A 22,817-nucleotide genomic window follows, 5' to 3' on the forward strand; every position below is an offset into this window, starting at 1 on the left:
CCAAGCACAAGGGGTGACCATGAAGGCTACAGAGCTGCTGTGGAACAGATCAGGGAGTTGAAGGTCGTAAATGATCATGCTGAACGAGGTGTGGCCCTCATGAAAAGTTACAACTGGCTCCTTACCAAGGATGAGGAGCAACTCCAATTCTTACTTCAGGTCGTGTCTGAACACCGCCGTACTTATCCTGACTGTCGGAAAGCAACATTGGCTAAAATCAGGCAGCAATGATATGACTTATGTTGGTGAGAACCTTCCTTGACTAGAAACTAATATAATAACATCAGGAAATAGAATAACATCAGGAATGTTAAATAGAATGAGAAATGAAAAGAACTTTAAGAAGTGTATTTGTACAGTAGTAAATTTTGTTGTGTGCTCTCTATATATTGTTACGGTTTTTAGAACCTTCACTTTGTAAATTTAGTATTAAATTTCCTGTGTACATTTCCCCTTAATTGGCTGTTATTTGAAATAAGTGCACCTTTGCTAGTCCATGTACAAGCACGTAGCAAATTATAGACTTCCCTCAATAGTTATCTCTTTATTCTATGTCAGTTTAAGGCTCTGTTGGCCATTAGTTGACTCTGCATTGCACCAAATGAAATAAGATAGATCCCCTGTTCAAATTGCCCAAAACCTCCATTGCCAATCGCATTACCAACTGCATTTGCCTCCATTACGGCGTGGTCAGCTCGGGGAAGAAAGGCGTGCCGCCCATCGTCATCAGGGGGAGGAGTCGGCCAAGCGCCAGGAACAAGGCGTGGCTTTGCCAACGCCTCATCAAGGGGCAGGATAGGTGAGCCCTCGCGACCAATCAAGACCGAGGCGAGCTCACCGATGGGCGTTTCCAAAAGGCCGGCGGCTTGATCGCCACGCGCCTCATAAAAGGAGGTTGGGAGGGACTGCTTGGGAAGATGAGTGAGAGAGCCCCCCACCAGAGAGTCGTTGAGGAGTTCCGTGGAGGGAGGTGCCTGAACGAGCTACGAGGGAGGTGTGCTGAACCAAGGGAGACGCTGTCCCAACCAGCCTTGCCACGACAAGCTCCGACGCGTTGCTGCAAGCATCCCAGTGGTGTGGACCCGAGGGTGGAGAGCCGGCGGCTGCTCGCTCCCGGCCCAGCCGTTCTGTGGACCGCCTGAACCTTCCTCTCCCTCCAGCCATTCCTGCTTCATTCCCATTCGTGTAAGTCTGACTGTTGTCTGTTTGTCTGTGTTGTCTGGGGTTTAAGTTAAGCCTGTAGATAAGCTAGAATTGCACTGTGTCTGCTTCTTCTGTAAATTATTTTCGTTTTTTTCCTTCTCCCTTGGTTTCTTTGATTTGTACATAATTAGTTAATAAATCCCTGTTCTTCCTACCTTTACCTTCTTTCCTTCACATCCGTTCGTCTTTGTGATTTCCCCCATTGAGTACCTGTGGCGCGATTTCGGCCAACGTTTAAGAATCGGGTTTAGTCCTTGCTAATGGTTCGAACCGCGGGCTGCTAAAACCGCTCCGCAAAATACCATCTTGTCCGTGGTTTCGAACGGTGTTGCCCACCTGCTTTGTGGAGGGATCGGCGGGGGTGTACGGGAATCCTTTGACCGATCGCCTTGGCCAATCCCACCCCACAAGGGAGCGGGGTAGCTTCAGGAGCGGAGACGGCCAGTACAAATAGAAGGGGGATTAACCCCCCCCCCCCCCCCCGCTAAGGGGAGAGCCGTCTTATATGAACAGACTTATATGACATTTCGACTGCAGTGTTTCTATCCCAAATGGATCACATTTAGGCCATGAGAACATTCACATTAACATTTTACAATTTTCACCCCGTTGGGCCACCCTATAAATAATGTCCCTACTGTTCGTATATATGTACTCTCATGCTCACGGGATATAAATATCACATGCTTTGCACCACCAATTAGGGACCTATAAAGGCAAGATATTTCTGCCTCCATAGACATTAATAGGAAAACAACGGAAGTTTCATTTGGTCCTTCATGCTGCATTTTTTCATTTAAGGATGAGAAGGAAAAAATACCCAAAAATGATCAGATCTAGCAATATCGTTTTTGAATTCTTGCTTAGTTTCCCTTTTAGTTGTCGACATTAAACTGCCAGCCTTTTGGGGCTGGAGGAATTGGACAACCCCCCCCCCCCCAAAAAAAACAATTTGGGGGGAAAAAATCGGTTGTAAAATATCCCCCCCCCACCCCCCCCTTCCCACGCCTCCTCCCCCCAAGCCCTCTCCCTTCCACACATCTCCCTGCTCTCAAAGGTTGTGTTTGTGTGCTTCCCCTTCTCTCCCCATCTTGTTTTCCGCTCCCTCTTTTTATATATTTTGTTTGTCTGGTTGATTTGTTTGTGAAGTAAATGTTAGCTCTTTCACGAGCCTCGATTCAGTACACAAAAAAAACAAAAAAACAAAATCTGCTCTGAGAGTGCCATCTTTAAATTACCTTTGTATTCCTCCGCCCCTGTCAAGACAGGCTAAGCCTTGTTTTTCTCAGCAACCACATGTCCAATTGTGACAAAACATTCAGAGTAGGAGCGACACCCGTGCAGAATGTTTTCATGATAATTGTGACGTCATAGGTCACATGGTTTGGCAGCCATCTTGGATTAAACGCAAATAATAAAAAAAAGGATTTCTCAGAAACTGCTGAATGGAAAATTTTGAAACTTGGTTACATCGTCAAGTACTGTACTCCCAATGGGGAACAAAAGCATGATAATGATGACATCATCGGTGAAGTGGTATACCAGCCATAAATGTTTTAATCGAATGCCTTATCCTAAATATTTGATATTGCATGCACAGGATCTATGATCTATTTGTATTGAAATATTAAATTAATGACATCATAAGTCACATAGTTTTGCAGCCATATTGGATTTAACCTAAAACCTTAAAAAAGCATCTCCCAAACCACCGAAGCGATCGACTTGAAACTTTATGTGTGTCATTAACTAGGCATGGCGATTAAAAGTTGGTCACGAAAACGTCATTGGTCACATGGTGTGGCAGCCATATTGGATTGATGGAAAATATTAAATAATTATATCTCAGAAACCGCTTACCCTATCGACGTGAAACTTCAGAAATGTCATCTAATACCATTGCTGCATATAGTTTGAAAATGATGACGTTGTATGTATGTTACGTGGTTTGGCAGCCATCTTGGATAGAAAAATGAACCTTATCCTATCAACATGGAATTTCACAAACGTGATCTCCCACCCATGCATTTGCAAAGTGTACATTTTTTGTTGTCATATCTCACGTGGTTTAGCAGCCATATCTATCTATAATTCCAGTAATCTCTGTGTGTTTGTTTGTACGTTTGTACGTTTGTACGTTTGTACGTTTGTACGTTTGTTTGTCTGTGACCGCTGTTTCTCGACAACCACGGGTCCGATATACTTTAAACTTGCCAGGTATATTGCTGGGGACCCGAGGATGTGCCTTTTCAAGGTTTCATATTAATCGGACAATTACTTACCGAGCTATGTCCAAAAAACGATTCAACCAATCAGAGAGCAGCGAGCTATCGCGTGTGCCGAACGTGGCGGACACACTCTGCCTCGGATGGCACATTTGAGAGCGTATTCATTTATTTCACGTTTGCAAATTATGTTGGCGCTATGTTGGCGTTAAACGATGTTTTAAAACTAATAAAAACCCCGGGGGGATTGTCACTGTACTCGCAAGCCGTTCGCCGTTCGCTTTGGCGTTGCGAATGGACCAAAACATTTCATGCACCAAACCATTTCATGTAAAGCGTTCGCCGTTCGCTTTGGCGTTGCGAATGGACCAAAACATTTCATGAACCAAACCATTTCATGTAAATAGAGGGGGGGATATAATTTTAGATATAGATATAGTACGGGCATGCCCTAGTTAGATTTAAAGCAGATATATATATTTTTTAACCCTTCTCTGAAACCGCTTCACCGATCGATGTGAAACCTGTCATGTCTGGTAAAAATGTGATATTTTAGAACAGCTGAAGGGATTTGAATCAAGCTTGTTTGTTTTTAGGACCCACAACAAGGGCGTCTACCCATTGTCATGGGCAGGGACTATGCGGAGGCATATTGGCAACACAGTCAAATTCCTCTAGTTCACATTTCAGTCATGTAATTGCTCTATGTTAATGGATATATATATATTTTTTTTATCAAGTGAGCATCTGAAAGTATATTTATAAACATACCAAGTCGTGTAGATGAGGCCTTCTGGATTTTGGTACGTTAAGCGACAAAGTACACTGATTTTATCATAATTTTGTCTTTAAGCTGTCTAGCTTGGGTTCGAATCCCGACCCACCTATAAACGGTCATCATAGGAAGGCTAGCCCTGGTGTTGGGCTAGCAGCTAGGGTGTCAGCTTAGGATCCTAGGATCCTGGGTTCGAAACCCGGTCGATCGCTGAATTAACGCCAGGGGGGTTGACTCAGCCTGTCATGATCGCTGAATTAACGCCAGGGGGGTTGACTCAGCCTGTCATCTTTCCTCGGTCGGCTAATTGAGTACCAGTTCACTGGTAATTCCCTGCTTGTCGTTAAAGGCGGCAAAAAGGGTTGGCGTCAGGAAGGGCATCCGGCCGTAAAACATTGCTTCAAAAAGGGGACCGAAAAACAACAACTACCACGGTTCCCGAAAAAGGCCAATCCCCGCTTTGCGGGGAAAAATGACCTCTAAAGGTGTTTTTTTAAATTATTTTTTATAGGAAGGGTGATTCATCAACGTGTGTGTCATCCTTCGAATGGACGTTAAACTGGACCGGGTGCCCGTCTGCCAGCATTCGTTGGTGGGCATTAAGGAAATCATTCACTAAGCAATTACAGTGTAGTTTAAGGTAAATCTTTCCTTAAGGATAATGGAGTTCATGCAACCAGGCCTAAGTCCTCTCAATTACAGATCCCTAACCCCTAGGCTCTAACTCATATTCATCAAAGTGATCTAATTCATAATTGCTGCAGAATTAAAGCCACTGCTACTCAAAACGATATGGTAACTGACCACAAGTTCAGCTTACATGCTGATCATTCAACACTACACCTGCTACCGAACACTGTATGGATGGAAGGTTAGAGAGGACTCTTGAACATATCTCGTGCTTTTGGCAAAGCCATTTTCCATCGTCTGCAATCTATTTTTCTTTCTAAACTCTTGATTATATTTATATATGTTTATGTAATTTGTTGTGAATTCGTTTTTTTTCCTGAATTTTATCTATACGCGTAAGGGCATTTCCGCTACAAGCTTTTTGAATTTCAGCCTCCTTCGTCTATTTAAATGTCTTCTTTATATCTGTTGCTTTTCTTGAAGGAAATTGTTGCTTTGATTTGATTGATTAAGGACTTAATCTTTTTAATCTTCATGTTGCATGATTCTTCAGATTTTTAGGTTTGTGATTGTGCCGATATATTCAAACAGCATGTTGCTCTTGAAGACATCACTGCATCAGGAGCATGCGCACCTTACAAAAGAATCCTGAAAACAGTCATCTTTTTGAGTCAGATAATCACCATTCTCCATATTTTTTGAAAGGAAAACGTTTGTAATGCAGAACCTACAACTGAACTCTTTGCTGGATATTGCCACCTCATAGCCATAAATAGGCCGCAGACACATTTTTGTATATGAATCCTCTTAACGTACAACACAACTGTCCTTCAGCACAATTGCCATCCAACACCCATTCGTGCTGTCCAGCTCGTTGACCTTTTGTGCCACAGATTGCAGCGAGAAATCACCTAATTAGCCATAGGCTTAGCATGAGTGTTAAAAATAATCGATAGCACTTATCAAGGACAGCAAAGAGGCAAACCAACTCAATCTGCTGCATGCTTGCACAGGATGGTGAAAGGACAAACCCCATGACCAGGTTTTGACCTTTGGAACCACAGTCCCTCATGATTGTTGTCATCGTTAAAGGATCTAATTACATGTTATTATATAATTACTAATTACATGATCTAATTACATGATCTAATTACCCACATTAATACTTGATTTCAAAGTAAGAGGGGAGAAGCACTCCAGTTATTTTGATCTCAGGGAATTCTCATCGTTTGATCACTGATGGTTTATCGACATATTATTTGTCGAAATTGTGCGATAAATGTTTTACAAGACAAACTTCAATTGGAACTACATATACATCTTGCACAAGCACATGTATTAAGTATACTAGCAACGGTACCCGCCCTATGGGCGGGGCTTCAATTCGGAGGCCCAAATGAAAAGGTAAATATCAGAAATTGAAGGCTTGTTTTATTTTAAACGATTTATATAAACATCCCTTAAATCATATCACACGCAAATCATCAAAATCTAAACAGTATTTGTAGAATTTCAATAAAAGCCACATCACTGTTCATATCGGTAAATATTATTCCATAGTGTTTTGAAAATATTGGAAAATTGGGGGAAAAATGGAAAAACAATATGGCCTATTTTACTCCAGGTTTTCTTTTTTCTGTATACAGAATCGAGGCTCCTGAAAGAGCTAACATTTATCACACAAAAAATCAAACAGACACACAAAGTATATAATAAGTGGAGCGGTAGACAAGATGGGGAGAGAAGGGGAAGCACACAAACACAACATTTGAGAGCAGGGACATCGGGAGATCTGTGGGAGGGAGGAGGCTTTGGGGGAGGAGACGTGGGAATGGGGGAGGGAGGGGTGGAAGAAGTATAAAACACAAGGACACTGCAAGGACTTCCAGGAAAGAAGTTGGTATTTCAAAAAAGTGGCTCTGGGGTGAAATTAGTGGGTGAAATTAGCGGGGGTAGAAAAGATCAAGGTTTTCGATGAGGGAAGATAAGAGATGGTGGTGAACAGCTGTTTTAAAGACCTGGAGGGAGGAGTGGGATTGAAGAGAGTGAGGGAGTTTGTTCCAGAGGTGGGAGAAAAGAGGAATGAAGGAGTGAAGGTGAGCAGAGGGTCTTGATTTTGGCAGTTTACCCATAAGAGGGTTGCTGGCAGATCTTGTGCGACCTGCAGGAATATTTGGGGGACAGAGCCCAGAGAGAGCTGGGGGAGCAAGGCCGGAGAGGAGTCGGTAGAATACAGATGGACCATCAACCTGCCTGCGGTGAGTAAGTGAAAGGCCCTCGGAGTTAGCTTCATCGCAGGAGATTCCAATGATTTGGAAAGCTTTGGATTCAACAGCGTGAAGCCGAGCTAGGTGTGAGGCAGGAGCACCGGCCCAGAGGGGAGAGCAGTATTCCATAGAGCTGCGGATGAAAGCCTTGTATGTGGTGAGGAGCTCAGGTGTACCAAGGAAGGACTTCGCACGACGGAGGATGCCCAGTCGGCGACTGGCTTTGGAGGCTAGAATGGAAATGTGGTTTTCCCAGGATTACCCACCCAAAATATCGTTGCGATCGGTTCAGCCGTTTTTGCACCTGGGAATGGACGGACAGGCAGACAGACATTGGTGAATTATAGTAAGATAATAATCAGCACATGCACCTTTTGACATGACTGTTTGACATTATAATTGGCGAAATTTAGCTATTCACACACACGAAGGAAAAAACAGCTGGATCAAAATACATGGATTTGGACTTTACAAACCAGGTCAGTGTCTGCGTTAAATTGCACTTATTGTACAATTTAACACTTGTACAGAAGGGTTCAAGTTAGAAAGGCCAGTGGAAAATTTGCCATAAAATATCTGAACAACAAACGAAGAGTGGCAACTGACCTGTAGTGAGAGAGTGGTTGAAGGGTTGAACCATTCTCTGCACGAACCAGTTTAACTATGCGTTTCTGGAGCATATCAAGTAAGGATAAGTAGCAGGCTGTACTGGGGCTCCAGCCCAAATGTGCAACCATACTCCATGAGGGGACATATACCGGTAATTGTCTTATACCTCTGCGCTCGATAAAGCCAACCAACTTGCTTGGAAGCACTCTCAGCAATACAATAAATGTACTTATCCCAGCTAAGGCGAGGGGAGATGTCAAGACCAAGAAGAGAAAGTTCAGATGATTCTGGTAAGGTAGAAGTGCCAATTTGCACAGAAGGGAAATACCTGTTTCTTGAGCAGGATATGGACATTTTAATTTTCTTTCCATTGAAGGTTATCAGCCAGTCATGACCCCACTTCAACACATTCTTGAAATCATTGTCCAGTGAATCACCAACCTCATTATGAGTAGTGTTGAGTGAATCAGCAGATCTACAGTAAATGGAAGAGTCATCAACATACATGATTAGGTAAGCTGATTCTGAGGGCCTTTCTCTCTCTCTCTCTCTCTCACCGCAGGCAGGTAGGTGGTCTTTCTGTCTTCTCTCTGGTCTTGCCCCCCCAGTTCTCTCTGTGCTTTGTCCCCCAAATATTCCTACAGGTCACATAAGATCTGCCAGCAACCCTCTTCTGGTGAAACCACCAAAATCAAGACTCTCTGCTCACCTTCACTCCTTCATTCCTCTTTTCTCCCGCCTCTGGAACAAACTCCCTCACTCTCTTCAATCCCACTCCACCCTCCAGGTCTTTAAAACAGCTGTTCACCACCATCTCTTATCTTCCCCAATCCAAAACCTTGATCTTTTCTTTTAAATGATAATTATGACGTCATAGGTCACGTCGTTCGGCCGCCATCTTGGAAAAAACGAAAAACTTTGCACCTCTATATCTCTGAAAGCGCTAAATAGAAAAAATTGAGACATGGCTCATTGTAAAGAACTCTCCATGGGTAATAAAATGTGTTAATGATGATGTCATAGGTGCCTCCATTATGACGTCATAATTCGACAAGTACAAAACTTCATCCGATCAAGATGGAATTTCTTGAGCGTCATTTAGGCATAAATTGGTGGCGAAATAAAATAGTGATGACGTCATCGGTCACGTGGTTCGGCCGCCATATTTGTTTTAACACAAAAGCCTTAAAAACCACTGAAAATACATCCTGGCGAGGGTTTGCAATCTCTGATTGCTTTTTTTTCATGTTTATTGTATGTTTTATGGGTCTGCGCCTGTTCTCGTGTGTAATGTGTTAGCTCTTACACGAGCCTGGACTCTCTATACAAAATAATAAAGCTAAAAAAATTAAAAAGACAGTATTATTCGGAAGATTATTGATATACACAAGGAACAGAGTAGGACCAAGGACATAGCCCTGTGGAACACTATAATTTATGGAGTGAGTCGAAGATTGACTTTCAAGTATCACCAATATTTGGAAGCAAACACAGAAACTCACCAGTGAAGTCGACTGTGGTCCCATTTGAAGAGGAAACGGATAGAAGGGGAGCATACATTAGGGACGGACCTAACAAGGTGCCATCAGGTTTTAGAGGAGGGAGACAAGTTTGAAAAGTTTATTCTTGAGGTTGGACAGATGTTGATTTCTGGCTTTGTTGAGAGTGGACACATACATGTTGTGGACCTTTTGGAATGCACTGAGATTGCCTTGCGATTTGCGATTAGCTTTCCAGGAGGAGAAGGTAAGTTGTTTCAGAGTAACTGTCTCACTACAGTATTCAGTGTTCCATGGGTGGGAAGGAGGGTAGGATAATTGAAGAAGAGATGGGATGTATCTGTGCATGAGAGGGAGAGCAGGTTTCTGTGGAATAATTCACAGGCTGAGTTAACATCAGGGGCAGTAGATATAGGAGACTAATCCTGAAGAGAGATGGCTGCTTGCAGTCCCTGCCAATCTGCCTGAGTGAACTCCCAGACTCGCCGGCGTTGGGGCAGCTCTCTGCGAATATCCAGAGAGATGTTGACTTTCACAAGCATATTAACAGATTAACCAATTCGAGCAGAGGACGAGCAGGACACATTTGCAGGGAAGTTAGTGATCACAAAGTCCAGAAGATAAGATTGGCCATTGGGAGAAATCCAGGTGGGAAGGTTCACAGACTGAATTAGTCCCATGGAGTCACAGAAGTTCTTTGTTGGAGCCAAGGCTGGTGAGAGAGGTACCAACACCCAGCCAATTTGTATGATGACAATTTAAATCGCCACATATGAGGAAGAGAGAGTTGGGATGAGTGGTTAAACGTTTGTCCATGTTGTCCGGGAGAGGGAAGTAGATGGAGTTGTCACTGTTTGGAGAACGGTGTAGCACACAGACAAACAAGAGTTGGGAGCGGAGGGGAAGTCACAGCCAGAGGTACTCTTAGGGGTTGGGAGGTGTAAGGTCAGTCAGTACAAGGGCAGTGAGATGTTGAGTTATTGATGTAAAGTGGAACTCCTCTACTGGGGCATGTGTCAGGCCAATCAAATCAAAGAGGACAATAACCGGGGGAGACACGATGGAGGCAGGGACATCCTGTGGGAGGAAGGATTCTTGTAAACAATAGAGCAGAATGTAACACCTCCTGTACAGGTGAGGCCAGGTGGAGGACTTGTGCCACAAAGGCATCATTTGTAGGCTTGTAGGCAAGACCGATAAATCAGTTAAGAATAGTGGTGAGTTTGTCAACAGGATAAGAATGGTTATAATGCAGGAGTATCAGACTATGGTGTCTTTTGAAGTGGGTTCACTCTTCGCCAATGTCCCAGTTGATCTGGCTGTTCGTGTTACACTCGATTGTTTGAAACATTCTAGCGACTGAAAAATGACTTGTCAAAAAAGCCAATTAACACCTGAGGATGTTGCCAGCCTACTGGAGATGCGTGTAAATAGCACGACCTTCATCTAAGATGGTACACACCATCAACAAATATTTACCATAGCTCTGGGTTCATCGGTCTCTGCTGGGTGGCTAACTTGGTGATAGAGGAACTTGAACAAAAGATATTGGAGTCTAATGGGAATTGGCTCCCATAATACTGGAACAGCTACATGGATGACACCTTCACCACTGTGCATCGAGACATGATAGACCACCTTCTTGTCAACTTGGCTGAGTATTTCCCAATTTCACAAACTAGTACACCCGCTAACTACGGGAGGGGCAGAAAGGGCCATTCCTCTTTGGAGTACATAGACTACAGTCGATCTATGGTCTGGTCTCAAGAACATTGGGTGTGTGTTCATTTACCAAGTTTGTTGTGGAGAGATCGCCAAGTGGTTTAAGCATTCGAGCAAGCACTCCATTCAAAACCGTTATGGAACGGCTGGCTTGGCAAGCGCTAGCTAGCTGCTTGGTAAATGAGCACACTTCCTTTCTGCTTGGGCTTCCTCCCTTTCAAGCTTAAACTGCTTGGTCTTTGCTTGGGCTGCATGAGCTCGCAGCTTTCTGCTGCTTGGGCTTCCTCCCTTTCAGTTTCGTGTTAAACAGAAGGAGCGAGTTTCAAAAGTTCACCACGAAAAACGCCACGTTAGCGCCAGGAAGGGCCATGTTATTAACCTAATTCCTGTGGGGTATATAGAGTACAGTAGATCTTCGCTCAGTCCTGTAAGTAAAACTTACCTCACGCATGTCGGGATTCCTCCAAATTTCTTCATTTATTGTTATAAACAGCATTAGCGACTGTTTAAAAAGCTAATCATACGTGTTTGTGGTTCATAATATTCATTAATGTTCATTACTTCTGGTAGAGGCCGTTGCTCCCACAAAAACGCCATGATTAAAGCTATTTATATACGTTGACTCGCCGGAAAAAACCCCTTGGGGAAGTGGGATATTAATGGTATTAATATTGTTTTGTAATAACATTAATACTAGTACCCGACTGCAAAGCCGCAATGAGCCGGCGAAGCCAAAGCCTCTTGCCACTATTTTACCCATCACTATGGCATCAGTAGGTTACGTAGTTGGTAGTAGGTAGGTGTCGTAGGTACCGTACCTAGTTCAAAATGACACCATTTGCATTCTGGATGAGATTAATATTTACAAAATTTACTTCTTGATTAATTCGGTGAATTCCGTCTCAACTTCGGATATTTCCGGCCGTGAAAAACTACCCTACAGCCGCGAGATTGCTAAAAAAATAATTCTTCGTCAATTTTAGAATATTTGACGCCGTTTTCACCCTCCGAAACGGTAATAAGCTTTTTTGAAATATTTTTTCAAATGCTCGAATCTCATTGGTTCCGGTGTTTGGTGACGATTTTCGTTGAAGATAACCAGGGCCCATGCAGGCCCGGGGAACGAGGTTGGTCTTAAAGTATTTTAATTACAAATTAGAGGTGCATAAGATTGTGAATCAAAAAAAGACGGGTGAAACAAACTCCTATTGAACTTTTTCGCAAATATTTTTATGCATACTTCCGCATCCGGAAGATGGCGGCCTCCATTGAGCTTCGGAATTCTCAAGCCAAGGCATAATCTGGTTTTCGACATAATACGTACGCGTTTATTGACAACACCGGCTTCGCCGGCTATTACGTTATTATGTTAGTTTTGTTATTCGAAGCGGCCTTGGAAAAACGCCACGATAAAGCTAACTTAAAATTGATATACACCTCAACATGCAACCCCCATTGATGGCAATGGTGGGGAAAACCAGCTCGGGGGAGAAAACCCCCTTGGGGAGGGTGGAAAATTAATGCGCTACAACCTTCATTATGTAACCCTTGGTCATCCTTTCAAGTTTTGCTGAGATTGGATAAGTAACGACAGAATGTATTGGCGTCAAAAATTAATCAGACAGACAGAAATGGCGTATTTTCGTATGATTAAATTGATAAAGAAAGCAAATTGGCATTTTTGGATGTGGAAGATTACAGGAAGCCTAATGGATACCTAAATATATTAGTATACAGGAAAACAACCCACACCAACAGATTACTGGATAACTCCTGGACCCAATCACAATCAACACAGTGTAGAACAGACTTTGGAAGCTTGGGCATGGACTGTATCATTTTTCAAAGTCGATTCAATTAAATAAATTAGATTAGTTAGAGGAGTCCTGCTCAATGAATGTTATAGTAAAGGGACACTCCCCACCCTGAAAGAACCAAAACAGGCAGGATTGACAGGATAGTAGATAGCACATAGATTGGTGTAGCCTACAAGCCTCTACACCATCTGTCATGACATTCCAAAGCTAAAGGGCAGGATATCAACTGGAAAAATCAGGAGTAGTTTACCATTCATCATGCAGAGACGGTGACCAATTCTACATTTGTGAAACAGGAAGGAATTTAAAATGAAGGACAGATGAGCAATTGAGCATGATACATCAATTAAGCTTGGAAAGGTGACACAGTCAGCCAAAGTGCGTCATTGCCTACAATCTGGCCACCAAATGTAACTTGGAAGGAATCCGTGTCCGAGACACGATGTCCAACAAATGACACAGATTGATTCTAGAGGCGTTGTATGTGAATTAAGAATGATGTGAATTCTGGAGACGTTGTAAGAGGGTGGTCTTACTGCGGAGACAGTAAACATACCCACAATATACACACCTATGACACGAATGGCAAAAACTGGATCATACAAACAGATGGACAAGGGGAAACACAAAACAACAACGCTCGATCTCCAACACTACACACACATGTACACCACCCATAGGAAATTTCATGAATCGCGCAACCCATTCGACACCATGTCCAATTTGGATGCAAAGCCAGCTGCATTCGTGCCCCATAAACACAAAATCAAGAAGGAACATAATACTTACTTAAACTAGATGGTGTTCATAGAATACTTACCCCCTGCACAGTCAACTTGTTGTGAGCCAACTCTTCTATTTTTGAACATTTTTTTCTTTTATCCAATATGGCTGCCAGACCACGTGAGCGATGACATCATAAATTTATATTCTCTAATATAATTGTTGCATAGATCACACTCAATACATTTCAAACTGATCAGACTAAGCGTTGTCCCTGTCGAATTATGACGTCAAAATTATGGCACCAATGACGTCATCGTTAACAACACCTGTTGTAAGTAGTCAAATCCACAACATTGTCCCAATGATAGGTTTAATGCAAATTCGATCTCTGGCAACACCTGTAAAAATACGATCATGCAATATATCAGGATTATATAATGAAGGAGAAGTCCAGCAATTGACAATCAGTGCAAGCAAGCCTGGTTCATCTAAATATACGCACCATTCGAGTCTACGCTGTCACACAGATTATATGTCACAGGAATGATCCGGAGCGATGGTCGTCCGAGTTCTTATAGACGCCTCTCAGTGGTTGGAGAGAGCATAACACCTGGGTTCAACTTAGGTACAATTTAATTACAACACTTATTTCCCATATGGAGTTATTTACAATGAGCCATGTTTCAATTTTTTTCCATGCAGCGGTTTTGGAGATATAGAGGTGCAACATTTTTCGTTGTTTTCCAAGATGGCGCCTGTACCACATGACCTATGACGTCATGATTCTCATTAAAATATTCTACACGAAGAAGCGTTCCTGTGGTGAAAATTTTGTGCCCATCAGACCAACAGTTTCTGAGAAAGAAAATTCACAATGATCACATGTGTTGTACTTGTCGAATTATGACGTTATAACGAAGGCACTGATGACATCATCATTAACATATCTTATTCCCCAAGGGGAGTACTTGACAATGAACCATGTTTCAATTTTTTCCATTGAGTGGTTTCAGAGCTAAAGAGGTGCAACTGTTTTCGATTTTTTCCAAGATGGCGTCTGTGCCACGTGACCTATGACTTCATAATTATCATTAGAACAATTCTACAGGAGGAGCCACACATATTCTGAAAATTTCGTGTCCATCGGTCTAACAGTTGCAGAGGAATTTTTGTTTTATTCATACTGATCACATCAAGCGTTGTACTTGTCGAATTATGACGTCATAATTAAGGCACCGATGACATCACCATCAACATATCTTATTCCCCATGGTAAGTACTTGACAATGAGCCATGTTTCAATTTTTTCAATTGAGCGGTTTGGGGGATATAGAGGTGTAAAAAATTTCCAAGATGGCGTCCGTACCACGTGATCTATGACGTCATAATTATGAATTAAAAAATATACAGGCGGAGGCGCCTCTATGGTAAAATTTAGTGTCAATCGGACCAACGGTTGCCGAGAAAATGAATTTTTAAAATGCAGACACGTACCACGTACGGCACACGGCACACATACACACCTGAATGCTTAACCCCGCTTTTCGCTTCGTGAGCGCAGGGTAATAAATCACCAAGCATGCCCTGTTCACAGGAGGCACTCCCACAAGGTTCAAAGTCCATTCGCTGGTAGCAATCATTTGGGGGTTTGTGCAGCACACGGCCATCCACTCGGGCCTTGCACTATTCCACATGGTCGGGAGTTTGCAGTACATGTAGCTGCCCATTCTGCGAGTTGAGAAAGTTATCCAAGTGTTTTGTAGTGCAGAGGTGCAGCACTTTCTCTTTGGTACTTTTCCATATATTTTCGGCTTATTTTCGAAGCTTTGTAAGCCATTTTGGGAACAATCCTTATCTCACACACACGATATACTTTATAGTGCCTCGAACACCGCTGTTTTGACGGGTTTCTGTGCATGCACACTGAGCATTCTAGGGCAGATTACGTCATTTTGAAAGTCTCGCATACATTCATTTCCCATCACGTGCCAGTTTATTGAGGAGTGGATTTGAGTGGAATTTTCAATTGAGGGATGTTTCTATTTTGCCCAACTTTAAGCAACAAAGACTAACCACATCATCGATGGACTTCTCTGCTCTTTATTATTATTTACTCGTGATCTGGTATTGTATGTATGGGGTTAATGAACGTCTGGAATTGGAAAGACAGCGCTGTGCGTCATTACCAAGTAATGGTAACTAACTCTTCAGCAAAGGAAATCTTCGACACATGAAAATACACAAAGCTTGTGCCAGCTATATTTATGTGGGAGCTAGATGTGTCAGGTAGACGTCCTGAGGAATACACGGTATTTGTTTTGGGTGCTTCTGAAGACTAACGGGGAGGACATATCTGGGACTTGTGAATGTGCAGGATAAGTTTTTAATTATGATCTTTACTATGAATCATGTTGGGAGGGGGTGGGTGGGAGCCATGGGGGCTGTGAGTGCTGTTATAAATATATTGTTTATTTTGATCCAGGGCGACAAGAGAATTATACTGCATTCTTGCATCTATTGCTAAAACGAGAAGTGTGTGTGTGTGACCCAATCCCCCCCCCCCCCCCCGTGTGTGACCCACTCCCCCATGTGTGTGTGTGTGTGTGTTGGTGCCACTCACTTGTGTTAACAGGAAATCCTACAAACCCAACACCTCTCAGTCTCATCCACGGATATTTCTCATATTTACTATATTTTTGTGAGTCTGATTTGCATCCAGGAACAACAATGATTGTTAACCATCGTTAAATTGCCAAAGCTTCGTTGAAATGCTGAAAATTATGTTCAACATACCAATTTACTTTCAAATTTTGCTCCAGTAACATACAGTCACGTGAAAAAGCAAGTACACCCCATGTAAAGTTTTGACTTTTTCAACATATTTCAACATACAGCTGTTTGATCTTCATTTCAACAATATTGATAGATAAAGGTGATATAATATAACAAATATCATGAAACATTTACATTTTGTAGTCCATTGAATAATTTAAATAAACATAAATGCAAATTTCGCATGTGGAAAAAGTAAGTACACCCTTGCCTCTTATAGGTGGTATTGCCCCCTTTGGCAGAAACAACCTCAAGTAGGCGTTTCTTATAACTGTCTACCAGTCTCTGACATCGACTAGGAGAAATTTTTGCCCACTCCTCCATGCAGAATTCTTTCAGCTGTGCGATGTTTGAGGGGTTTCTTGCATGCACAGCTCGTTTAAAATCCCCCACAACATCTCGATGGGATTTAGATCTGGGCTTTGACTTGGTCATTCCAGAACCCTCCATTTCTTTCTTTTCAGCCATTCCTTGGTGGATTTACTGGTATGTTTAGGGTCATTGTCATGTTGCAAGGTCCACCTTCGGTTGAGCTTCAACTTTCCGACAGATGGCCTCACATTATCCTCAAGCACCCTCTGGTACAATGAAGAATTCATAGTGGATTCTATGATGGTGAGCTGCCCAGGCCCTGATGCAGCAAAGCTGCCCCAAACCATAATATTTCCACCACCATGCTTTACAGTTGGTATTAGGTTCTTGTTGTCAAATGCTGTCTTTGGTTTTCGCCAAACATGTCTTCTGGTACTGTGGCCAAATAGCTCTACCTTTGACTCATCTGTCCAGAGCACATTGTTCCAGAAGTGCTGGTCTTTGCCTCGGTGTTCATTGGCAAAGTTTAGTCTTGCCCTGATGCTCTTTCTGGACAGGAAATGTTTCCTCCTGCCACACCTCCCATGTAGATCAAATTTGTGCAGCCTCTTTCTAATGGTAGACTCGTGTACTTTGACATCAACAGTGGCAAGAGCTACCTGTAGGTCCCGTGATGACATTCTGGGGGTTCTTAGAGACTTCTTTCAGCATCTTGCGGTCTGCTCTCGGGCTGAACTTGCTGGGGCGGCCTGGCCTGAACAAGTTGGCAGTTGTTTGGAATCTTCTCCACTTGTAGATGATCTTCCGGACAGTCGAATGATTGATTTCAAATTGTTTGGAGATCTTTTTAAATCCCTTCCCAGACTCGTAGGCATCTATAACCTTCTTTCTGAAGGCCTCAGAGAGCTCTTTTGATCTATGCGTGGTGGCGCCGCACACTTCAACAACAAAGAGCAAACCAAACGAAATGTCTGAGGTTTAAATAAGACAGGTTCCTCCAAGATCCTCTCTAACGATGTTCTAATCATTTGCACCTGAGCTAGTGCACCTGATTCTAATTTTAGGTATTTGAAGTAGTGATAAATGAAGGGGTGTACTTACTTTTTCCACATGCGAAATTTGCATTTATGTTTATTTAAATTATACAATGGACTACAAAATGTAAATGTTTCATGATATTTGTTATATTATATCACCTTTATCTATCAATATTGTTGAAATGAAGATCAAATAGCTGTATGTTGAAATATGTTGAAAAAGTCAAAACTTTACATGGGGTGTACTTACTTTTTCACGTGACTGTATGCATATACAGTGCATTCAGGAAGTATTCAGACCGCTTAACTTTTTCACATTTTGTTATGTTGCAGCCTTATGCTGAAATCGTTTAAATTCATTTTTTCCCTCATCAATCTACACTCAATACCCCATGATGACAAAGAGAAAACAGGATTTTAGAAAGTTTTGCAAATTTATTAAAAAGAAAAAACTGAAATATCACATTGACATAAGTATTCATACCCTTTGCTTTGACACTGGAAATTTAGCTCAGGTGCCCCCCATTTATCTTGATCATCTTTGAGATGTTTCTACACCTTGATTGGAGTCCACCTCTGGTAAATTCAATTGATTGGACATGATTTGGAAAGGCACACACCTGTCTATATAAGGTCTCACAGCTGACAATGCACATCAGAGCAAAAACCAAGCCAGGAGGTCGAAGGAACTGCCTGCAGAGCTCAGAGACAGGATTGTGTCGAGGCACAGATCTGGGGAGGCCTATAAAAAAAATTCTGCTGCATTGAAGGTTCCCAAGAGCACAGTGGCCTCCATAATTCTTAAATGGAAGAAGTTTGGAACAACAAGGACTCTTCCTAGAGCTGGCCGCCCGGCCAAACTGAGCAATCGGGGGAGAAGGGCCTTGGTAAGAGAGGTGCCCAAGAACCCGATGGTCACTCTGGCTGAGCTCCAGAGATCCTGTGTGGAGATGGGAGAAATTTCCAGAAGGACAACCATCACTGCAACACTCCACCGATCTGGGCTTTATGGCAGAGTGGCCAGACGGAAGCCTCTCCTCAGTGAAAGATACATGAAAGCCCACAGAATTCAACAATATTGACAGATAAAGGTGATATAATATAACAAATATCATGAAACATTTACATTTTGTAGTCCATTGTATAATTTAAATAAACATAAATGTAAATTTCGCATGTGGAAAAAGTAAGTACACCCTTGGCCCTAATAGGTGGTATTGCCTCCTTTGGCAGAAATAACCTCAAGTAGGCGTTTCTTATAACTGTCCACCAGTCTCTGACATCGACTGGGAGAAATTTTTGCCCACTCCTCCATGCAGAATTCTTTCAGCTGTGCGATGTTTGAGGGGTTTCTTGCATGCACAGCTCGTTTCAAATCCCCCCACAACATCTCGATGGGATTTACATCCGGGCTTTGACTTGGCCATTCCAGCACCCTCCATTTCTTTCTTTTCAGCCATTCCTTGGTGGATTTACTGGTATGTTTACGGTCATTGTCATGTTGCAAGGTCCACCTTCGGTTGAGATTCAACTTCTCCGACAGATGGCCTCACATTATCCTCAAGCACACTCTGGTAAATTGAAGAATTCATAGTGGATTCTATGATGGTGAGCTGCCCAGGCCCTGATGCAGCAAAGCTGCCCCAAACCATAATATTTCCACCACCATGCTTTACAGTTGGTATCAGGTTCTTGTGGTCAAATGCTGTCTTTGGTTTTCGCCAAACATGTCTTCTGGTACTGTGGCCAAATAGCTCTACCTTTGACCCATCTGTCCAGAGCACATTGTTCCAGAAGTGCTGGTCTTTGCCTAGGTGTTCATTGCCAAACTTTAGTCTTGCCCTGATGTTCTTTCTGGACAGCAAAGGTTTCCTCCTGGCACACCTCCCATGTAGATCAAATTTGTGCAGCCTCTTTCTCATAGTAGACTCATGCACTTTGACATCAACAGTGGCAAGAGCTACCTGTAGGTCCCGTGATAACATTCTGGGGTTCTTAGAGACTTCTTTCAGCATCTTGCGGTCTGCTCTCGGGCTGAACTTGCTGGGGCGGCCTGGCCTGAACAAGTTGGCAGTTGTTTGGAATCTTCTCCACTTGTAGATGATCTTCCGGACAGTTGAATGATTGATTTCAAATTGTTTGGAGATCTTTTTAAATCCCTTCCTAGACTCATAGGCATCTATAACCTTCTTTCTGAAGGCCTCAGAGAGCTCTTTTGATCTAGGCATGGTGACGCCGCACACTTCAGCAACAAAGAGCAAACCAAACTAAATGTCTGAGGTTTAAATAAGACAGGTTCCTCCAAGATCCTCTCTAACGATGTTCTAATCATTTGCACCTGAGCTGGTACACCTGATTCTAATTTTAGGTATTTGAAGTAGTGATAAATGTAGGGGTGTACTTACTTTTTCCACATGCGAAATTTGCATTTATGTTTATTTAAATTATACAATGGACGACAAAATGTAAATGTTTCATGATATTTGTTATATATTATCACCTTTATCTATCAATATTGTTGAAATGAAGATCAAATAGCTGTATGTTGAAATATGTTGAAAAAGTCAAAACTTTACATGGGGTGTACTTACTTTTTCACGTGACTGTATATATAAAATGAATCCATTTTGAGTTCTCCATCCTTTAATGAGCAAATAAATAACTGCTCGACATTTCGATCAGCAACACGGATAGACATGCATCCACTGACCTTTCTCAAGAGCAAAGAAAAACAATTATATTCCCTCCCTTACATAAGGGAAAAAGGGGGTGCGGACACCGAAACCACCAATCAATACCATTCTGGAACAACTCATGCCATTCACATTTAAACCGTAAATCAAAATCAAAACCTAAGTTCACCATGAAACAGGCACTTACGCATGTCAAGGATAAGCTTCCCAGGAATGATCGGGCAGGGGTGGTTTTCCAGGGTTCCCTGTGTTTGTGGGGCTGAATATATTGGAGAGACAGGGAGAACATTAAGACAACGGGTCAATGAGCATCGCAAGGCCTTCGAGTGCAACTATCCAAAGAGATCTGCCATTGCCAAAGATTGTCGAAAGGATGGCCATGTTCCCCTGTGGGATAATGCCAGCATTTTGGGTGCAACCCCCTGTAAATGAAGAAGGAGGATTTTGGAGGCACGGCATGTGGAGGAGTCTGTTGTGTCGCCCACAGAGGAAGTGTTGGACTTACCACTAGCTTTTGGCCCTCTCACGCAGAAACGTACCAGAGAAACTGTGTCACCAAGCATATAAGTTGGTACATCAGTTGCTGTTACTTGGGTATATATTCTTACTTTAGATTTGCGATATATCCGTTTAGCTAAATTCGTTTCAGTTACCACCATCACTTGAAGCAAATAATAATGTTTTTTTGTTTTTTTCATCGATTTATTTGAATTATGCTATGTTTTGTTTGATTCAACGTGTGATTTAACGGTTGTTTTGATGTAACATCCCAATGTGTGGTTTCAGTTGGTTCAACGGTTTTGGTTTTGATTTACAGTTTAAATTTGAATGGGATGAGTTGTTCGAGAATGGCATTGATTGGTGGTTTCGGTGTCCCCACCCCCTTTTTCCCTTATATAAGAGAGGGTATATAATTGTTTTTCTTTGCTCTTGAGAAAGGTCAGTGGATGCACGTTTATCCGTGCTGCTGATCGAAATGTCGAGCAGTTGTTTATTTGCTCATTAAAGTTTGGAGAGCTCAAAATGGATTAATTTGATTTTAATCCCAACCGCAAGTCATTGCATTATATATATATATATACACAAAGAATTAAGTTAAGCACCCCCCCCGTTTTTTTACAACCTCGCACATTACAAGTTTGTTGTCGTCAAAACAGTGTAATATACCCATGATATTGCTATATTTTCTGGAGAAGTGATATTATGGTCACATAAAAACATAACAATCATGCCGTTTTCAATATTTTATTCTGAATAATTTAAGGTGAAAATTTTTGGGAATTTTAGGCATATTTTCACCTCAATTTAAGTATGGAGCTATAGGTCCATCACGGACAGTGTGGATGACGTTTATGTTTTCTAACGTACAGTCATTGTTCTGAGAAGACCTCTAGCGATCTTTGCGTCAATAACGTGTGTAGGACCCACGTGATCGGATCACTGACTCAACCAATCACTTTTTTTCACTTTGATCACTCAATTTCATCAATGGATAATTGCTAATGTCATACCAATCATTATTTGATCTCACATACCTTAGAATATATGCCAATGTATACATATACACAAAGAATATATATTAGGGGGTGCTTACCTTAATTCGTTGTGTAGGGGTGCTTAACTTAATTATTTGTGTATATATATATAAATATATATATATATATATATATATATATATATAAATATATATATGCATTATGATGTGTGTATATATATATATATATATATATATATATATATATATATATATATATATATATATATATATATATATATATATATATACATACATACATATATATTGGCATCGACACTCAGACCACCTTCTAATCTAAGGTGGGCAATCTAAAGTGGTGAAATTTCCACAAAAGAATACTTTCTTTTGGAACAAATTGTACATTGAAAAGAATTGTGATATACTGTAACCATATTTGGCATTGCTGTACCATACTGTAAAGTTTTTGTGATGTAAAATGCCAAGACATTAATTGTGAAGTTTTTATCACATATTTACATATATTGTAGAGTGTAGCCATACAAGCTCAAGCATTCAAGCATACATATTAACAATGTGTGTATATACAGTGTGTATATATATATATATATATATATATATATATATATATATATATATATATATATATATTAGTCATTATGCGACCCTCATATCATCAGTGGGGAACCGCCAGCAAGGTGTCCCATATAGCTGCTGCTGTACCTTACTGGGAGCAATAAGCACTGCCAGAACACCAACGCTGGAGAACCATATTACAGATACCTATATATATATATATATTTTTTTTTTTTTTTTTTTTTTTTTTAAGAAAGATAGGTGCTTCCAATCATAATGTAAAACTAGATCTACTCCGCAAATTTGAGCAAATAAGCAAGAGTAGACCTAGTCTCAGGCAACGTTTCACCTGCTTCACTGCAGGCCTCCTCAGGCCAGTAGTCCACGAGGGACCAGGCA

Source organism: Myxine glutinosa, chromosome 10 (genome assembly GCF_964187855.1).
Source record: "Myxine glutinosa chromosome 10, kmMyxGlut1.1, whole genome shotgun sequence".
Taxonomy (NCBI): Eukaryota; Metazoa; Chordata; class Myxini; order Myxiniformes; family Myxinidae; genus Myxine; species Myxine glutinosa.